The sequence below is a fragment of the Ambystoma mexicanum genome, chromosome 3p (genome assembly GCF_040938575.1).
Source record: "Ambystoma mexicanum isolate Mex_15411 chromosome 3p, UKY_AmexF1_1, whole genome shotgun sequence".
Classification (NCBI taxonomy): Eukaryota; Metazoa; Chordata; class Amphibia; order Caudata; family Ambystomatidae; genus Ambystoma; species Ambystoma mexicanum.
Genome location: NC_090925.1, coordinates 357,020,121 through 357,042,677, shown reverse-complemented (window position 1 = coordinate 357,042,677; position 22,557 = coordinate 357,020,121). Strand labels below are relative to the sequence as shown.

Here is a 22,557-nt window from a genome sequence, read left to right as displayed (position 1 = left end):
GTGTACTTCAACATTACCAAAAAATCAACTAAAAGACTATAAAAAGTTAGAATACGCAAACAGGTATCTAACTGCCCAACAGTGTATAACAACGACACAGATAAATGAATACCACAGATCCGTAACAACAAATGCACAGTTAGAATACGCCAACAGGTATCTAACTATTGTTAAAAATCTGCAAGAAGGCAACAGACATCACATTAATCAGAAAGAACAAGGAAACACTCAAAGGAAACAAAAAAATAGTTTGTAGCATAGCAAATAAAGTTTTTTTTTTTAATCCGACAAGGATTTTTTTTCCCCCAGACCCAAGGATTTGAAAAACAAACACAGAAACTGAGCAAAATGCACAGTACACTGGTTTGTAAACTAAATATGAGGGTAAAAAAAAAGCTAAACTGTGTATTATACAATGTAATAAGTCTTCATAAAATGCAAAACCTAACATGCTTTTTTCTTTTATCACAGAAATTAAAAAAGGATATTTCCGCCAAGTACTAAAGTCATGTAAGACATATATGGATTCTGAACAAAGTAAACAGTAAGTATAATTACAGTCACATCATACATTTTTGAATCTACACGTCTAATCTATGGCAGTAATATGGTACAGTGGCTGTAGGCTGGGCCTAGCGTCTTCGATGTATAACCTAGCACCTACGGCCAAGCAAGCAAGACTATAGGTCCTACCCAAAACCATTGCAGCATATGAAAACCATGGTGCTTGTAATTTCACTACTTATAAGTTTACTCGTGGGTGCGTGGTCTGCAGCCATGTACCCAAGACGCTAGGTCGTGCACACAACCACCGCACCACAGCACACCCATGTTCACTTATAATCTCACTGTTTATGACTTCAGTCTCGGGTGCCTGGCCTTTGGCCAGGCACCGAAGACTCTGGGTCCTGGCCAGAACCCCCACAGCATATCGCACCCATTGTAGCTTCTAATTTCACTACGTATAAAGTTGGTTTTGGGAGCATGGCCTTCGGCCATGCTCCCAAAACGCTACGCCCTCCCCACAACCACCTGAATGATGTTTGATAGTACGAGTGTACCTATACCTGTGAAATGCTGCAGTAGTTGTGGCCACAGGATACAGACTTGGGTGTAAGGCCATAGATTTTTCAATGTATGGGTATGCAGTATATAAAATCCATAGTGGCTTACAACTGCAGTGCTTATAACTTTGTTCTTGGGTGCATGGCCTTGACTCTACGTCCTGGCCACAACTACCACACCATATCACACCCATTGTGGCTTGTAACTACACTACGTATAAATGCACCCATGACTGCAGGCCCTCCCCACAGCCACCTGAGTGATGTTCAATACTATGGGTGTATCTATAGCTGTGATATGCTGCAGTGCTTGTGGCCAGGGCATAAAGTCTTAGATGTATGTCCATACATATTTCAATGTATGGGTGTGAAGTGGCTTATAACTCCAGTGCTTATAACTTTGTTCTTGGGTGCATGGCCTTTGGCCATGCAGCCAGGACTCTACACACTCCCCACAACCGATTGAATGATAATGAATACTACAGGTGTATCCATTGCTGTGACATGCTGCAGTGGTTGTGGCCAGGGCCTAGAGTCTTGGAACTATGGCCTACGGCCTGCACCCATCACCCAGAAGTCTACGTCCTGCCCACAACCACTGCACTCTATTAAACCCATGTTGGCTTATAAGGCACGAGGTTATAACTGTGTTGTTGGGTGCATGGCCTTTGGGGTGTATGTATAGGTGTGGTATGCTGCAGTGGATGTGGCCAGAGTATAGACTCTTAGCTGTATGTCCATAGATATTGCAATGTATTGGTGTGCAGTAGCTTATAACTCTAGTGCTTACAACTTTGTTCTTGGGTGCATGCCCTTCGGCCATGCACCCAAGTCTCTACAGACTCTCCACAACCATCTGATCCATAAGTAATACTACAGGTGTATCCATTGCTGTGACATGCTGCGGTGGTTGTGGTCAGGGCCTAGAGTCTTGGAAGTATGGCCTACGGCCATGCACCCAAGACTCTAGGCCCTGGCCACAACCACCGCAGCATACTACACCCATGGTCGCTTATACATCATTGGCACACCCATAGAATGAAACATTATAACTGTAGTATGTACTCAATTTGTACCCAGGACTCTAGCCCCTGCCCACACCTACCAGATACATAATCGAATGTATGGGTGTGATGTATGAATGTGATATCCTGCAGTGCTTGTGGGCAGGGTCTACACTCTTCGGTGTATGGCCTGCGGCCTACAGCCATGCACCCAAAAGTCTACGTCCTGCCCACAACCACCGCACCATATAAAACCCATGTTGCTTTATAAGGTAAGAGGTTATAACTGTGTTGTTGGGTGCATGGCCTTTGGCCATGCACCCAAGAGTGCAGGCCCTGCCCACAACCACCTGAGTGATGTGCGATACTACGGGTGTATGTATAGGTGTGGTATGCTGCAGTCGATGTGTCCAGAGTATAGACTCTTAGCTGTATGCCCATAGATATTGCAATGTATGGGTGTGCAGTAGCTTATAACTCTAGTGCTTACAACTTTGTTCTTGGGTGCATGGCCTATGGCCATGCACCCAAGACTCTAGGCCCTGGCCTCAACCACCACAGCATACTACACCCATGGTCGCTCGTTCGTAGGCCATACTTCCAAGATTTTAGGCCCTGGCCACAACCACCGCAGCATACTACACCCATGGTCGCTTATACATCATTAGCACACCCATAGAATGAAACATTATAACTGTAGCATGTACTCAATTTGTACCCAGGACTCTAGCCCCTGCCCACACCTACCAGATACATAATTGAATGTATGGGTGTGATGTATGAATGTGATATCCCGCAGTGCTTGTTGGCAGGGTCTACACTCTTTGGCGTATGGCCTACAGCCATGCACCCAAAAGTCTACGTCCTGCCCATACACCGCACTATATAAAACCCATGTTGGCTTATAACTTTAGAGCTTATAAGTGTGTTCTTGGGTGCATGGCCTTTGGCCTTTGGCCATGCACCCAAGACTGCAGGCCCTCCCCACAACCACCTGAGTGATGTGCGGTAGTTCGGGTGTATCTATAGGTGTGGTATGCTTCTGTGGTTCTGGCCAGAGGCTAGACTCCTAGCTGTATGTCCATAGATATTGCAATGTATGGGTGTTCAGTGGCTTATACCTCCAGTGCTTATAACTTTGTTCTTGGGTGCATGGCCTTCAACCATGCATCCAAAACTCTACACACTCCCCACAACCATCTGATTGATAAGCAATACTACAGGTGTATCCAATGCTGTGACATGCTGCGGTGGTTGTGGCCAGGGCCTACAGTCTTGGAAGTATGGCCTTCGGCCTACGGCCATGCATCCAAGACTCTAGGCCCTGGCCACAACCACTGCAGCATGTCACACCCATGGTGGCGTACTAACCAATAGCACACCCATAGAAAAAAATAATTTAATTACAGCATGTAGTCAATTTCAATATTCGCTAACACCACATGTGTCCTTAGAAGAGTTTCAAGGTGCGTGCTCACAGCACGGACTGAAATACTACCCATATGAGACCCCTCATTTTCTGCACTTACAAACATCCCGAACAAGGCGGGCATAGAGAATACATCATTAACACCTACCGCCTAAACAAATACAGTTTTCACCCATCTGTTACTGGCTGAACCTCCCCAAGTAGTATGACACAGCAAAATAGTTTTCGCAATAGCATGTTGCTGCTGGTCGCCGCTGCGCTGTCGGCTAATCCAAGATGTCGGGCGCATCCAAACAATCTGACGCAGAACACGTCTCACTGCAGCCAATCGGCAGAGACGTTGCATGTCTGCGGTCATGGCGCCAGTCCCTTAGCCAATCGGTATCTTGTCCGCAGAGCGAACAGGGAAGTGTGACCGCGGAGCAGACATAGATATCACACATTTTTTTAGACCTCCTTTTTGGTCATTTTAAAGAAAAGTACTGCATGGATTGTCACCAAATTTACAAAAGTATGCTTTTGGGACCAAGCCCCTGCCGCAAATTTGGTGAAAATCCGTCCAGCAGTTTGCCCTGTAGCCGTGCGCAAAGTTTTTCCCCCATTCAGTCTATGGGAAAATAATAAGTTTTTGGACCCCCCCTATAATTTTTCCCCCCCTGGACGAATCCTCACCAAACTTTGCAAAGAAATACAGAGTGGCCCATATACTTTTTTTTGCAAAGTTTGGTGAGGATTCGTCCAGGGGGAGCGGAGTTATAGGCCGCCCAAAAAGTGCTCTTCCTATGGAAACAGCAACTTAACCATAACTACACAACCACTACCGTGGCTGTGTAATATATATATATTTATATTTACATATAAATATATATATGTGTATTACACGGCCCGCTGTAGGGGTCGTGTAGTTATGGTTAAATTGCTAAACCCATAGGAAGACCACTTTTTTGGTGGCTTATAACTTCTCTCCCCCTGGAGGAATCCACACCAAACTTTGCAAAAAAAGTATATGGCCACTTTGAATGTTTACGGCAAGCTTGGTGAGGTTTTGTGCAGGGGGGGGAATTTATAGGTGGGTCCAAAAATTTTATTATTTCCATAGACTGAATGGGCACGGCTACAGGCCAAACGGCTGGATGGATTTGCGGCAGGAGCAGGGGATTGAGTCAGAAATCATGCCTTTGTGTGTTTGGTGGAAATCCGACCAGTACTTTTGCTGCAAATAACTGAAATGCACATCTCAAAATATTTGTGATATCTTGCTCCGCTCCGCGGACCCATGTCTCTGTTCGCTCCGCGGACAGAAGGCTCATTGGCTTGCAGTACGCCGTGCTGTCAGGGCGAACTTTGGATGCGGCCAGTGGTTGGCTGGAGGGAAGCGTGCGGTGCATCAAAGTTTTTGGGAAAAGGCGCCATGGTGTATCAGAGGAGAGTGTTGTGGTGTGTGTGCCAAGACCCTACAGCATTTTGTGCATGGCTGGGGCTCTTGCATGTAACAGTGTGTCCACTACAGTTAGTCATATCTGGCTCCGCTCTGGCATCCCATTTCCATGTTCGCTGCGCGGTCCAAAATTTGATTCCACTGCAGTGTGAAGTGACGTGATGTGCGTCATAGGTTTTCGATACCGCTGGCATGTTGTATCCAAGGACAATGCTGCGGCGAAAGGGCTTGGAAAACATACTTTACAACATCTGTTGGTGGGAAGAAGGGATAGAAAGGGTGGGGGGAGTGAGAAGTGCTTCATCTGATATATCTCATTAGAAGAAGACGGTGGTGTGCCAGCGGTATCCGTGCACACTACACCAGTTCGCGGTTACCTCAACAGGCAACAACCTTGTGTGGTGATTGCAGGCAGCCTTCGTTATGGCATGACAGCTCCAGCGGCAATCTCTTTCTGTGATGAGTGGTGGCAGGCTGAATTGCAGAAGGGGAGTGCTTTCCACATGACATGAACATTTAAACATAGCATGTACTATGGTGTGTTGTGTGTGGTAAGTCCATAGCCTCTTCGATGCATGGCTGGAGCCCTTGCACGGAAAGATATGCCCACTGGTTGAAAAGGTATGTTCACTGGTTGCAAGTAGGTGTGACATTGTTGCTTTGTCTGTGGTTTGGCTGCATTGCACAGATTGTTGGTTGCATGGGTGTGACGATTGTTAGAACATACTAGTTGTCCGTGTATGGGTGGAGATGCTGCAGTGAGCAATTCTGCAGTGTGTCCACTGGGTGCAGTGTTGGAATAGTGTCCATATAGAAGAGGGTATGGTTAAACTGGTTCTATATGTACTTGGGTAGTCTGCATTGCGCAGATTACTAAGTGTTGTAGTGCACTATGCAGTATTGGTTATATGCACGTAGTACAGTGTTGGGAGCAGAACAAATCTTGTGAAGATTTTGTTGTTTAGTTGGCATTAATACAATGCTTTGTGAATGGAAGTGGGTAGCAGTGCCAAACACTGTGGTATGTTTCTGCATTATGGTAAGTGGAACATGTGTGCGTGCATCCATGCTTTATGGTGCGGCGGTTGGGTAGAAGTGCTGGTCCCTATGTTGCCTTTGTGAATTCTGATACATGGTTACATTTTCGCCTGTGGGTGTGGGCAAGGCCTAGACTGTTGGGTGCATGGCCAAAGATATGCCATTTGTACTGCGCATATAAACATGTTTTTGAAGATCCGCCGAGGCAAGGGCGGTGGAGATAGAGACAACAAACCTACTAGGCTAGTTGTCACTGGTATCGCCCAAGTTCATGGGGAGTAGGAGGAGAAAGTGCAGTACATGGGAAGAAGAAACAATGACAATAAGTAAAAATACGGCCTGATGGTGGCAAGTGCAAGGATAAGTGCAGACATCAGGTGGTGGTGGAACTGTTAGGGATACAGAAAACAGTCCCTAAGTGCAGGGTTTGCCAGAAAGGCAGTGCAGGTGTGCAACTGGCGGAGGGAGGTTGCCAAGGACCGAGATCAGAGGGTGGCCATGTAACCAGTGCAGAATCAGTTTCAGAGAGGAAGTCAGCAGGCAATAGGAGGAGAAAAAGCAGGGGCAAAGAGAAAGGTTTTGAGGTGCTTCCAGAACCGGCAATGGTTCTTGTCACGTTTCAGGGAAGCACATAGGCTGTTGCAGAGGGAGGCCCCAGCCAAAGAAAGAGATCTACCACCAACGGATTGCTTCCTGAAGCGAGTAACCCTGAGGGAGTTGGATGCAGATGAGGGAAGAGCTCGAGCACAGAGAAATTTAGGAAGTGAGAGTTGCAGTTATTGAGGCCCTAGGGCCCAGAAGGCCTTGTGCATAAAGCAGACGGTTTTGACCTTATTATTCGCTGCTACTGGGAGCCAATGCAGACATTTCAGTCCCAGAGGGATACGATCCCTGGGCGTGAGGCCAAGCACAAGGTGCACAGTCTTTGTCTGGATGAGCTGCAGAGGGCAGAGAGTACAATCAGGCAGATTTAGAACAAAGCTGTTGCAATAGTCTAGCCTAGAGCGATCCACAGCTGTGGAGAAAGTGAGCTTTTTCGGACGTTGCTTTAGGTTGGTAACATACATTCAGTGCTGGTTTTGGTGGCATATTTTTACGATTTATGTGGGAAATGCGTTGGTGGGGAAACAAATTCGTAGCATTGTCGGAAGGAAAGAAGAGAGTTCCTATTTCGATATTACAATGGGTGATATGGGTAAATGAAAAACGTTGCAAGCATATACAATTGAAGTGCCACTTGATGATAGTGGATGGGAGAAAAAAGAGTAACCTTTTTAAGAATGTAATGGGCGCTCACTGGCAGATACCGTGCGCACAGGCACTCATGACGGAGTTGTAAACATACTGCAGAAAGTTTTCATACCTCCACTTTGTGGTTATGGATGCTCATGTGGATGAATGTTGATGCACAAATCTTGCTTTCTTTTACTGAACTTTCTACTGGGCGTGCTTTCCGATGATACGACACTTGGAGGCTCAATGTGCAATGGTACATATGCAGTGTTGTGCAGAAGTGACAGTGTTAGATGCTATTGGATGTCATTGGTGGATGCGTTTGTGACTATTTAACAGTACCCAATGAGGTAGTGATTCGACAAAACATAGTGGAAAGTGAAGAAGGACTGCTCCTGCTTTACTGGGTCGCGGCCCTCACAGTACTTGGGGAAGCGCACGTGCCACATTCTGCGCTTTTCACCATGCTTGCCAATGGAAATGGGACTGTGGGAATTGTCCAATCAGGTGCTCAGGATGTGTGTCACAGGAAAGGGCAGCAACATTTTTTTTCATTACTCTATGTAGTTAGGATGGCAGGCAGAGATGGAGAGACACACTGTTTTTATAGTTGCTGATGCCTTTGTGGAAGATCTGTTCCAGTATGCTTTCGAAAAAAGGCTTTTTTGGCAATTTCGATTTGAGGGAGTGGAGGCTTTGTGGTGCTGTGGCGATGTGTGCAGTTTTGGCGGTCTGCTTGCAGAATGTCGACGCGTGGCCACTTTCACAACTGTACACAGTGTGGTCGTGCACTATGGAGCATTGCATTTGGGTTCCATAGCTTGTTCCCGTGTGTACCGTCAACTGAAGCAGTTGATGAAAGCAGTAAAACACATTTTTACCACTGCCAAGGTGCTTTTCTCATGTATAGCACCGGGAATAGTATGGGACTATTCCAATAATTGTTGTCAACAGCCAAAGGTTGGAAGGGGTCTCATCAAGAGAAGCCTGTGTGACTTCTTGAGTGCTGCTGGGATGTTTTCCTGTGAGAAGGACAACATTGGTTCTTCATATATACACCTTTTCAAAGCAACTGGCATTTATTTGTACACCAGTGCCAATGATATTTTGTTTTATAATCTACAGGCTGCACTGAAGACCCTATTGTAAGAATGTGAGCTGACCTACAAAACACAAACATACTTATACAAATCACAAAAAAAGGTGTTTCTATGGAAGCACATTTAAAAAAGAAAAATAAGGCTATTTTCAGAGCCGCCACTACTAACGAAGTCCCCTACCCTGGTTGAAATGTATTCCCCCACTCCCGCGCGCACACAGCACATCGCGATAGTTGCAGGGTTGCATGTGTCACATACGCCCCTTTTGCAGTTGGCAGCCATAGAAATGGGCCTGTGAAGGCTACAGGATTTGTCAATAAGGTTTCTGGGTGTGGTTTGTACGCAAAGACTGTGGTACACAGTATATATTTGTTGACAGAAATGCAGAGGGTACGGTTATGGCTGTGTGTTTCACGAGCCACAGCGTACGGTTTTTGGGGGAGTTCTAAATACATTGATTGAAAGTGAATGGAACACACAATGCAGTGGCAGCTCATTTTGGATTCTATCATGTGGATGTGCACTGCTATGGAGTACCTACAATTAACTCACCGATTTTGGTTTGTCTGTGTATGACTTTGGTGACTCGCAATCATGCCGACATTATTGTACTTCATTGTGGGGGGAAAATTGCACAACATGTTACACGAGTTTCAGTGCCGTTTGCGATAAAGGAGGCACTTGCCCAGGTCATGTGTCTGTTTCCTATCTAATGCATAATTTTTTATCGCACTACGCAGACACCGATGTGGCTGCGTTATTATTCATTTGGTCCGCAAATGGAGAAAGCCCGGTACATTGTGACGAAGTCTATTTGTGCCTTTTTATGACATGTGCCAATTGCGTACTTCAAAAATGGGAATATGACGTTTCACAGCACAAAGAGTTTTTCCCACCAATAACGTTCATCTTATTATTCCTACCATCCCGATTTCTGCACGCCCTATCCAAATTGCCTTGCTGCCTTTCTTGAAAGTACAGGAAGAATTTTTGTAGTAAGTGTTGCGCACTTAAACTCTTCAAAACGCACTGCAGCACGTAAAGAAACCTCTTTCTAATGCGAGCCCTTTCTACCCGATTCCACTACAGTGTTTTCCACAGTGCCACGCCACCCTTTATTTAGCACACATTCTGTGGAGCGTATACAGTGCACGGCGCCCTGCATCCGTTCATTGGCAATTCCATTGTTCAACTCTGAAAGGAGCTTTCTTTCTTTAACTATTTTCCTTTTCCAGTTAATTTCGATGTATTTTGGTCTTGTGACACACGCCCCGGAAGGAACGGAAGGCGAGGGCTGGTACGGAAGGGGCCTGCAGGGATAACATAGGGAACGTGCAGAGAGAGGGAAGTGTTGGGTGGCCCTCACCTAAATAGGCGCCAGTCATTGTCATGCTCCTGGATGGACTCTTCCCAAGCACTTCCAAGCAGCTTCCCTCTGTAGAGTAACGCATCGCAGTACATGCACAATACAATGCCCTTTGCCGGGTAAGGTCTGTAGCGCAGCATATGGTCTATAAGGATTTTTTAAAGCTCTGCTGCCCTACAGCCCCTGTTGTTGGCCACTGCAGATGTGGAAAATGCAGTTCATGAAATTACCCTACTGCATCGTTGGCAGGGCAGTACCCTTGTGCTTCCATTACAGTTCTTGTCACATGCAGTAGGGACACTTCATGGTACGGCATTAGCCGTAGGACAAGCATTCATAGAGATTAAGAGATTAATACATTCTGAAATACAAGAATGCTCCCAACAACGAGAAACGCAGCTTCATTACGTGGAGCAGGAAGATAATTATTCAGCGAGACACATGCGGCTATAGTACTTTTCTAACCACCACTGACATTCTTTGCGCTCCGAAGAATCTGCTGTTTGCTTTCTTCTCTTCACATGCACACTAGTATGTGCGTGACCAAGCCGCACCAGCTTTGCCATTTTGCAGACTCACTACAAACTGTCACACCTACAGTTAAATGTTTTCTTCAACTGTACGACCCGCAGGCGAACCCTTGACACTTTCCATCACAGTGCTCAGTGCAGAGACAATGTGTATGTTTCATGGGTCATGGAAAGGCAAGCAGCACACCAATCAAATTAATGTGACATTTAACACGGCCACCGTACACTGGAGGTTGCTGTTCCCTGTTTACAGTGGGCCTCATATAGCCAGGCCTGCTGCAGCCATAAATTAGTAGGTTTGCACAGCAACCCACGTAGTCACCAGGACTACTTAAAATGCGGTAGCCTACTGTATGAATCCGTGGGGCTGATGACAGGGGAGGTGTTACCAACACACAGAGGATGCCCTACGCATGCGCATAGCTGAAGAACGGATACACGTGCGCTCCCACAATTAATGAAAAGTGCATTAGAAGATATGGCCATGCGGCCAGTAATGGAGTCCTGTGATTGCACATACGCAAGCCAGGTACAGTCTCCCTAGGAAACCTCTATATTGCTTACCTGCAGTCATCTCGGACAGTACTGTGCAGCACAGATTCACCATGCAATGTTAACACAAAAAGAAAACCACTCACACACTCACCAACATTTAATATGTACACCTTTAATTTCTAAGATACACAGACACTATTAGGAAAGGGAAGGGTTAGCACAAATGGATACATACACAGGAGAATTTGGGCTTTCCACAAGTTCGTCATGAGGGCAGCCAAGGAATCAGGGACAAAACGTTGTTAACGGGACGTTACGGTTCAGTTGCGGTACCAAAAACCTATCAAATTTACAGAAAACATTATGCTAAAGCAATGTTCCAGTTACAGTGCCATACTAAAAACCTATTAAATTCACTAACAAAAAACATTGTTAAAAGGACGTTATGGTTAAGTTGCGCTACTACAAACCTATCCCCTTTACTGAAAAAACTATGCTAAAGGAAGGGTCTGGTTCCAGTTCCCTACTAAAAACCTATCAAATTCAGTGAAAAAACATTGGTAAAGGGACGTTATGCTTCAGGTGCCCTAAGAACAACCTAGCAACTTCAGTGCAAAAGCTTTTGTTACAGAGACATTACACTTACATTGCACTAACAACAACCTTTCCATACTATGGTTACAAGTAAAACCGAAAACCCCCAGAAAATCACCAGTTATGGTAAAATAAGCAACCATAACTTGCGCTACCACTGTGCACTGCTAAGACTAACACCCATGACATCAAAGATGACAGCCTCCACAAGGGATTGTCAATATAATTTTGGCAGAAAACCTTCAGAGGTCATTGGGAGAACTATCATGAGATACATAAATCATTACACAATGCATCGCTATAAACACCATTGCAGGACAGAGTTCTTTACAGTATAGGAAACAACTCATGAAGAAACGTAGGCATTGTCTGCAGCATTCACCATAGAGGTGCAATAATCAAATTTTTACCATGTTGAATAGTAAAATGATGAATGCTTTAGTGTCAGAGTTTTGTGTACTGTGAAACATGTAATAAGTAGCTAATAACGTCTCACTTACTACATATTTGTACTACTACACACAAAGCATGAAGAGACCACACCGCACACAAATAAGCCCATATACAGGAAAGTAAAGCAGGCAAAAAAGCAGCAGTATTACCAGAAAGTGTTCATAACCTAAATGGTTATCTTCATGCACACAAATGATTGCTGTGTTTCAGGCCTGCTTCTTCCCTTATGTATATGTATTATATGCTGTGACTGAACCCGTAGGAATGTAGTGTAGGAACATATGAGAAGGGTAAGGTTGACAAACATAGTACTTTTTGAGTGTTTACTTCCTGACTGTCAGTGAAGACAACCACCTGCCCTGCATATGTCAGTGAACTAAAAAAGAGGGAGACAGGCATGTGATGTCATCAGTGATGTCATCAATGACATTTGTGATGTCATTTTTGATGTCATGGGTGTTAGTCTTAGCAGTGCACAGTGGTGGAGCGAGTTATGGTTGCTTAGTTTACCATAGTATGGATAGGTTGTTGTTAGTGCAAAGTAACTGTAACATCTCTGTAACAAAGGTTTTTGCACTGAAGTTGCTAGGTTGTTCTTTGGACAACTGAAGCATAACGTCCCTTTACCAACGTTTTTCCCCTGAATTTGATAGATTTTTAGTAGGCCACTGTAACCAGACCCTTCCTTTAGCATAGTTTTTTCAGTAAAGGGGATAGGTCTGTAGTAGTGCAAATTAACCATAACGTCCCTTTAACAATGTTTTTTGTTAGTGATATACATATATACACATATGTGAAGAAATTAATGCACTTTTATTTCAGTGGGGCCCTATCTGCTATCTGCGGGTGGAGTGTGTGGTGCATCTCCAAGATTCATTGCATTGTTCCGAGGTGGATGTGAGAGTCACCCACCGAACTAAAGGGGGCAGGTGGGTGATGAAGGTGAGAGGGCATGCAAAATGGGCCAGGTATGTTGAGGAATTATCTGGAAGAATGTATTCATCTTCTCCTTAATGTGGTGAGTGGGATGCCCCATGAAAGGTGTGTGCACAATGGGCAGTATTCTGATAATCGGATTAAGAGATAGGGATGCCCTGATCTCTGACCCATCAGAATGTTCTTTTGTTACATACCATTATTAATACTGTTCAAATGTGACCAAGGGTTTGAACACTATGCAGACCATCTTACCCAGGAAATGTAAGTAGATTCTAACAATCACCTGCTCATCCTCTGTGGTGATTAATGAGGCAGTCGGTCAACTGAGCACAGTGCTCTTCTTTCTTGGATCCATGAGGTGGGGGGCAAAATATCTGCGCTACTATGGTGAGAAACCATGCAAGAGGTTGCAGGGAGGGATGCTGGGTACTGTGGAGCAAATATCCAGTATACACAATTCTGCTGCAAAGGGCAAAACTGCCATGAACGATGCTCTCAATGGGAGAGGGCTTGTCATGAGGAGGCAATCATCAGGTTGTGTGGGCAGTTTGACAATGAGAGGATGAGGGACTTGGATAACTGATAATGGTATGGAGGGGCAGCAGTCCCAGGATCACTGCTGCTTCTGAATGCACTGTTTTGTGTTGACCCACTGCATCCATGAATAAAGGAGAGAGAGCAGCATTGAAAGTGTATTTCTTTATTGCATGCACCCGAAAGTCCTTCTTCACATGAATACCATTCCTGGACTTGATGAACATCAACCTCATCAACAAGATCCCCTCCTTGTCACTGAGATCCAAGGCAGCATGGTCTGGCGTCTGACCTTTCGCTCACCCAATGAAATCATTCAGTGGATATGTCTCATCCAGGACGATGTCAAGCACTGGTGGATGTATTGGCGCTAAAGAAAAGAAATGTACAGCATGTTAATGTCATGAGGCCTCACAAATGAGAAGAAAAAAGCAGACCCTTTCAATGCCAATGGAAAATGAATGGGACACTTGTAATGGGAGGGGCTGCAATGAGCTTTAATGAGGAGGGCATAGCAGACAGTACTGTACCCCCCATGCAGTATCAAATCCTTCTGATGCTAATAGAGAATGCATGCAATATTCATGATCAGAAGGGCTATAATGGAAAGAACTCAACAAACAGTCCAAGGAAATACAAATGAAAATTGTAATAGTTTATAATAGGGGTCATGACAGGATAGAGACACATGGTGCAGTATAGTGGAGTGCAGTAGCTTAAATGGGGCAGTAGAGAAGACCTTCTTCTTTTCTGAAAGTGCTCAGAGTTTCTTAATCCTTGGGGTCACGGTCATGTTTACCTTCTGAGGTCTCTTCCATTTCATGGCATGCACCTGATGTCCTAACTTTGAGATATCAACAAAAGTGATCTTTTTCCATGGCACGATTGGCCCCCTTCTTGTTGTAGGACCTGCAGGTCTCCATTTAGAGATCGGTGCAGTCGGATTAGAAAATACTGCATTTAGGATTGAACCAGAAATAAAGGTGCCTGAGGCAATCTCCTCCCGTGGTTTTGAGCACTGCACTGGCCATTGCCTTGCCTGCAAACATGTTATTGTGGAAATGCCTTACATTTTTCTGTTTGAAGTGTCACCATGCTATGAAATGGGATCACCTTGAAGGCCTCAAACACACTCCCCCAACAGAAGGTGTTGCAGTGGTTCAGTCCCAAGTACCCTTGAAGGCCACAATAGGTCACAAAGTGTAGGTGTTAGCCCTCAGCACTGAGGTAGTTGGGAACAGGTTAGGGAGCAAAGAATGACGAGGGGAGAGCTGCTTCAGCTTCACAGAGATTTTGAAGAAGCTGGTTCTGTGGAGGTAAAGGGTTTATCGAGAAGAGCAGATTGGTTTTGTGTTCAGTATGGGATGCCTTTCAAACTGCCTTTGCAACTAAAAGTGGTACTTCAGGAGTCGCATTCAAAATTACAAATCAAAATGGCACATAAAATTATCTTTGAACTTTTTCTGGAATTACAATAGCGTATGCACTATTGTATCTAACCTCGTGAATTATTGGGATGCCGCGACCAACTCAGGAACTGCAGTCATTTCATTTTTTCGCATAAACCTACATGATGTGTTGTGTGTAGTACATGGCAATATGCCTCATTTATTTTGAGACAGGACGGCTAATGGGGAAAAAAGGAATGTATCTTTCAGCGTCTCGAATGCAGCTCTGCCCCAAGACATGTGATGCCCACCCTGTAGTGCCCTAATTTTCCTACACCTCCCACTGACAGCATGACTTTTGAACAAGTATATAGAATAACCCTACTTTAGGTTTGTGTGGTTCCCGATGTCTTGTTTTTGGCTTTACTGCACAGTACTTCTCTGCTGTACAGTACCTGCAAATAATACGTTGTTTGTGATCCTGTAGAATGAGTGCATAAATATCAATGACATGTGTTTCCCTGTCACTTTTAGATGGACGTGTGCACATATATATATATATATATATATTTCTGTGTTAACTTAAAGCACACTACACTCTAGTGCTGGGCAAAGAAAAAACATTCTAGCTTGCCTGATTGATATTTAATAACTCAGTTTTACCAACGTAGGCAAAACATGTGTCGGCTGAACAATATCTCTTCACCTGGGATGTTTGTCTTCTCATTCACAACCCTACATGGTCTATCTTTTGCCCATTTAGCATTTATGACCCTCCAGCGCTAGGACAGGGATTAAGGTAAGTTTTCTAGGATAATGGCTTCCATCCAGAAAATGCTATAGGATAGCTTGTAGTTCCTGTTCAACAATGTCTGTTAGGTCTGAAGTTGTTGAGGTTTTCAGTGATCATTTCCTCCAGTTGTGGATACACATGGACTTCGGTATATTGATCGATCAAGGACAGACAGTGGCCTAGCAGCTTTGTCATTCGGATTGACCGCCCCCATGCTCTCTTCCCTTCAACCTGGCCACTCATCTGCATTTCTTACACAAACATCCCTTGGCTCTGTTATGATAGGCAGCATGGCTGTGCAAAGTCCTGGTTCTTTTCTTCTGGAAGTTGAACTGGAAAAGTGTAAGCATCTCCAAATCAATCAGACTTCATGGGAATGCTTGACTATTGTAAAGACAATAGCATCCTATAGTGGAGTACACTCCTGTCCCCTGCACACTATCTGGGGCAGAAATTGACACAATAACTCAAAATGGTGATTAGAATTCAAAACAAGTATCTGTAATGGATGCACAACCCTTCAAATACCAAACAGTTTGTCAATATTAATTGCGTACAAATCTCAGAGCGGTACAAACATTTCAAATACTTTCAACAAAAACAGGTTATGGAATGAATCAAATATCTCAATAATCCTTGAAATATATTAAGGATTTTAATTCAAATAATTGTAATCCAAAATATGTTTTGGTGTTGCTAAATGCGTTTTGGGATAAAATCCCTTCATCAGGAGCAGACACACTAATCTAGTAGAAAAAATATATTCAAAATTGTTCAGAATGTACAAAACTCACATCTATACTCAATCATGTAAATAACTGTCTATACCTCATAGGTTTATGAAGGTTGGTTTACCTTTTTTCGTGAGATAGAAATCCTGAAAAATTCTTCTCAAGATCAGAGTAACAAATGCATAATCACAGTTTCCCAAAGAGGATGAAGGAAGCAAGTCTGGAAAATATGTTAAAAAAAGACTAGTGTAATCACTGTAGACCTAGAATTGTAATTTGTATTCATATTGTAGATTATAGATAGCTTACCCAGCCAGTAGTAGTTAAGAGTAAAAGATGTCTCTTCTTATCATTTCAAACCAGAACCAATTATTAATACTATGCCAGTGAAGGAATAGAATGTTCAAAGAATCTATAAAACGATCAAAAAACAATATAATGATACAGCCCGTGAATAGCCAACAGTAACATGTTGTAAACATACCAGCAGTTTAACTCATCTTAAAAAATGGTGGTCTAAACTTGTGTGTAAGAAGTTCTGAAAATGTAAGAAAAGAAAAAGTAGGTTATACTAAGATACAACTCCGATGTAAAGACCAATTTATAGTATATATTAGAGGACACTGTCCAGAACATAATCCTTGTGGTAGCTACTGGATGCCATTAGAAGTGTGGATCCAAGAACGCAACTTGATGACGTAAGGATGACATTTCACATACACTCTAATGTAAAAGCACAACGTATGTAGTGACATTTTCCCTAATAGACGGTGTCTCTAAAGAAATAACAATTTATTACAGAATTGGTAAAAAAAGGTAAATCAAGCTTGCATAGTCATATTTACAGACTAAAGTTATCACAGTGGAATGGCACCTGGCATTAAGTTCCAAGAATATACGCAATGCTTCATATAAATCACAGCTTCTTAAAACTGGAGGAAACAAAATATTGAAAGTAAGTGTAGTCTTGTTGTCAATACAATGGCATAAAAAAGGTTTAAAAAACAAGTATAGTTATTACAATAAACGTACATTTACAGTCAGTGTTAGGTCCTCCATCAATCACCCAAACTTTTAAAATCTTACAGAAGAGAAAGGTAAAATGTATAATTCTTATGGGAGAAATATCCGTTCAACAATGTGTGGCATATGACATAGCAAGTGAGAACATAGCGAGCAGTTATTGAATTAATATTGGAATAATATGAAGCCCCATTCAACACTGTTTCCCCATTTTATCCTGAAACGTGTTGGGCAACACCGAAACATATTTTGGATTGCAATTATTTGAAAAATAAAATCCTTCTTAAAATGTATCAAGAATTGTTGAGATATTTCATTCATTTCATAACCTGTTTTTGTTAAAAGTATTTGAAATGTTTGTATCATTCTGAGATTTGTATGCAATTAACATCGACAAACTCTTTGGTATTAGAAGGGTTGTGTGTCCTTTACAAATACTTGTTTTGAATTCTAATCACCATTTTGAGTTATTGTGGCAATTTCTGCCCAGATAGTGTGCATGGCGTGGGAGTGTCCTCCACTATAGGATACTGTTGTCTTTACATGTATTACTTAAAATCTCTTCTGCCAGAATAGTTTTTTCTGCCCTGTGCCTTCAATAGATTCAATCCTTTAATTAGTACAATGTACTAGAACAATTTTCTATATACGTGTGCATTGAACAAACCCCATTGTCTGTCTAATGCTTGAATAGTGCACAGGAGCATTCTCTAATGTATTTTCATTTTCCTTTGCCTGCTATATACCAGCATTCTGGCAGTTTAAAAAAACATTCTCATGCTGACTGTTCCCATACATGCTCATGCTGGATTTTGTCAATACCTGCCAGTATTCCCACATAAGAACATACTCATGTTTGATTTGCCCATAATGCCAGTAAAAACACTATAAGAAACCATGGGCCTCATTATGATTCCGGCGGTAGCTGTGCCGATAAAACCAACACGGCTGCCGCCAGAGTCATTTTATTTCTGGAAAAAAATGCTTCCCATTCGAGCCCCACAGGGCTCAGTGGGAATGGGGCGGCTGGATGCACAGGCACCCTACATGAAGGGTGCCGGTGCATCCGACATGGTCTGCTCACAGGTGCCAGTCTGCCCGCCAGTTCAGACCTGGTGGGCGAAAAAATGCCCCCAGAAGCAGACCCCGTAGTTTGCCGGTCTGGTAACAACGGTACCAGCAAGCTTACTGGTACCGTTTGTGATGCTGGAAATGCATCGGGGGGACAGGGCCTCCGTATCCTTGTCCTTTACTGCTTTTTATCGTGTGTTCTGTCATGTATTCCGTGCAGGAGTTCATGTGGGACTCCTGGCGGTGCAGCTATCTCTCTTTTGGTTTGGTGAACAGACCCCTGGGCTACCCTTATGGCACCCAGGGGTAGGGGTACAACCCTGTGCCCCTAGGGTATGTTTTTGGGCACCTGTGTGTGAACCACAGAGCAGGGTACGGGCTGGTGGCAGCTCCATGCTGAAATGACTGGTGCCCTGAGCGTCCTCCATTTTGGGATGCCCAGGCCCTGTCATTGGAATCAGTGGATTCCTGATGGAGACAAAATGGCCCCCATGGCCTCTTGTCTTCCATCACCTGTTACCCTGATCTTCCCGAAGTCCCGGGAAGCCCTGCCTCTGTCCCTTCCCCCTGACTGGCTGTTGGGTGGAAGTTCTGTATATGGTAGTGTGGGGAAGTGCTGACCAGACTGGCTGGAGCCTTCTCAACGACCGTATGTTGTGGGTACGCCTGTGGGTGGGACCTGGGTGAATGGAGTATGTGATGAATATACATTATATGTTGTGACTGTCTAGTATCTGGTGGTTGACACAATGGTTGAGACAGCCCTGCCCGAAACCGGTATGAATGCAGCTTGCAGTGTTGAATGGCTCGGTACTTGTCCCAATACACATAACTTGTTGTGAGTGTCTGGAGAGAAGTGAATGGCCTGAATACCTTGTGTACCGATTGGTTGACTGCCTGCATGAATGCCCGTAGTCGTGAGTGGATGCTTGAGTGCGACCCAGCGGAATGAATGGGAGATCAACAGTATATCTGGGGACCTCGCACTGCTAGGAATCGTGTTCAGAAGCTGAAGTCTACTACGACGAGCAACTGGAGTGAAGCTTAACCTTGAGCCCTGCTGGACGAGAGGAATTGCTGTTGCTCTCCTTCGCAATCGGAAAGCTGCTGTGCTTCAAGAACTGACCCAGAGAGGACCTGTTAAGGTGCCCTCTTCCCGAGCTACGAGGGACCATCGTGCACAGCTGATCTTTGCCTAAGCTCCCTGGTAAACAGACCTTCGACAGGCTGCCGACCCGATACAGGGATTGCTGCAGAACTCCAAAGAGAAGCGGCCGGACCGTGGTCCACCACTGTCGCTGACCGCCGTCGCCGACCAGAGCCGCTGTGCTCCCGTTGTCTAAGAAACTTCCGTGATCCAAGGACGCTCTCGTCCGCATCCTCGCCGCTGTATCCTGCTGGAGAAGGCCTGACCGTCGACGCGCCTATGAGCATCCACCGGTGGGTTTCCCGCCACCCAAAGACCACAGAGACGCCGATAACTCGACGCCCTTGCTGGGCCACAGTTCTTCAACTCTTTGCGGTCCAGAACTATCGACACCGAGGGGCCCTGCACGCCTCTTCCTTGCAGGACGTTTACGCTTCTCCGTCAACGAGCACCGCTAGGAACGACGCGGCCACTTCAACGTCGTAGTTCGACCTGTTCTCCGTCGGACGTTCGACGACCCGTGACTCCTGCCTGAAAGGGAGGACACTCAAGAAGGGTTGTCGATTTCCCCGACGCGGAACGCTACAACACCAAGGTACTTTGGGGTTGCAGAACTATTGGAAGTCTAAGGTTGATCAATATATGGACTGGGCTTTCTTCTACAGGTTGCCCAGATGGGGGAGATCTCCACACAGAGCTGTGTTTAACGTTAGTTACCAGTATTCTGCCTATTGCTCAACCATCCTGCTTTCCTTCCTCGCTCTACTGCTGGTTTCCTCTTTATTTTGATCTGTGTGTCATTTTGACCCTATGCACTTTAATAAGATCGGGTAACGTTAGTGGTACCACTTTAGAACTGTACATATTTACCATTGTTGATTTTCGGAGTACAAAGTGAGTTATCGTGATTGTGTATATGACCTTGAATATTAATTATATATAGACTGTGTTTTAACCGATACAGTGTGTGGACATTCCTTCGTGGGTGCTCGGGGACTACACTGTACTTAAGAACCAGCTCACATCACCTCCCGAGAAGCTAGGCCTTGATTGCTCGTCCATTGCTACCGTAATAGAGAATCTTGGCAGGGGTCTCTGTGCCTCCCCTCTACCCTATAGAGAGCGGATGTGCAGACCCCCCCTCCGGTCTTTACACCGTTGTTACCAGACCGGCAACCTTATAATGAGGCCCACGTCTCTGGCTCTGCCAGTATATGCTATTATTTCCACCTAAGAACACACTCCTGTTGGCTTTAGCCTTAATGCCAGTAAATATGCCTTTCCACAGAAAAAACATATGTCGAGACTGGCTGCACCAATGTAGGCCAGTATGGCCACATAAGAACACGCATCATGTTGGGCTTTACTCTTGATGTCAGTAGAAAATGCCATGTTGCAGTAAGTAAGCAACATGTTTTAGTGCTCTTAATGGGCGAACCCTTGTATCTGCTTATTTGGAATTGTTTGAATCCGATTTTGTTTGTTTGAATTCAATTTTGCCGTATCTAATGCATGTAGGCTAACTACTCTATGAACTTCATATCCCATGATGCTGTGGTCCAGGAAGTAATTAAGGCAGGGTTTATTTTTGCCCAACATCGCGTCAGAGCCAGCACGTGAGTAAGGCTGCTGGTTAGTGCTGGTTTGTGCCTGCGCTGTGTCCGAGGAGGCTTTTGTTTGTTTTTCGTTGAATTCTGCTGCGTTTTCAGGTACTTGCCAATATTTGTATTTGATTTGTTCACTGTTATACCTGTTCTTTTTGGTATACCATGGATAACACTTTATTGGGCTCTAAGCCCATTGTGGACCAGAACAATTCCAGTGCCAATTATTGTGCTCAAGATATTTTATTACATCATTTTGCAATGGACTTTGGCACCTCTTCTATGAGCCCGACAAAGCCATTCCATATCACGGCACCCCTACCACACCCATTTTTACAACCATCCCGCACCAGGAGTGTTCCAATTACCGTTTTCACTTTGTATTGTTCATCCCGATTGAATGTGATAGAACATGCTGGAAGTGGAAGTGTTAAGCCTGACATTTCTAATTCTGATATTATTACACTTGATAGCAAAACGAATGTGGCTAATTTCATCTTACCTGAAGATGATTTAGCTAGTACACCTGCATCTATTCCAGCTACAATATCTCCTTGTACATCTGATATTAGCACCCTTTTGAGCCCTATTCAGAATTGGACCTGCTCTCCCACTAATACTGGGATAACATCTAGGTTGAATCAAAAAATAAAAAAGACGCCCTTGTATACTCCAGAGGCCTGTGGTGCAATATCTTCCCTGGATACTTCCTCCTGTAATGACTCAAATTTAGAAATGTACTGCCTTTCCAATAAACCTTGCCTCTTCTCAAATTAAACTGGCACTTTTAAATACTAGATCCCTTGTTCAACACGTGGTTGAATTGTCTGATTTAATTGTCAAAGCCAACCTGGATGTCTTATTTCTTCAGAGACTTGGCTTAGTGAGGCGGCGCATCAGGCAACAGTTCTCGCTACTCCAGCTGGAGTCAAATTATTAGAGTAGATCACAATGCATCACGAGGTGGGGGTCTTGCTATTATCTACAGGGACTCCTTCAACATCCATCAATTTTACGCACTAGTTATTGATGGTTGTGAAGCACTTTTAGGAAAGCTCAATCTTGATCACAAAACATCTATAAGTATCTGACTAAGGCCCCTGGCCTCAGCTCCTGACTCTGAAGAACAAGTGCTTGTTCTCTTTAACGGACAACTTGAATTCTAACTCCCATATTCTTCTTCTGGGATATAAAAAATGTTTGGTTTAATAACCAAACTGATGCTCAGGCCATGTCATTAGCGAATGCACTTCAAGCAATTGGCTTTAAGCAACATGTAAAGTCTGAAACCCTAGAAGCCACATTTTAGACTGGATCCTTACAGAGAATCTTTATATGGATTCCCTCAATATTAAAACTTGTCTTTGGTCAGATCATCATAAAAAATTGTTCAACTTGTTATTACCCTCCCCAGTGCAGCGTGTAGACAAGAAACCGGGATTTATAAGAAAAAGCAAGGAACTTGAAATATCTCTACTCTACAACCAATGAGCCCATAGTTGCTCCGAACCTGGAAATTTACATACATTCATGTTAATGACCTTGTTCAACATTTTCAACAAACCCTACATGGCGCCATCAAC

General features: G+C 44.2%; 1 protein-coding gene across 1 annotated transcript in view; it reads right to left on the bottom strand.

Annotated features, from left to right (window-relative positions):
• Positions 1-12,430: 12,430 nt before the first annotated feature.
• Positions 12,431-22,557, bottom strand: part of CCM2L (CCM2 like scaffold protein) — a 296,984-nt gene continuing 286,857 nt past the window's right edge. The window contains exon 11 of the mRNA XM_069651009.1: positions 12,431-13,587. The gene's annotated coding sequence lies outside the window, so the exon portion shown is untranslated. The remainder of the gene's footprint in view (positions 13,588-22,557) is intronic.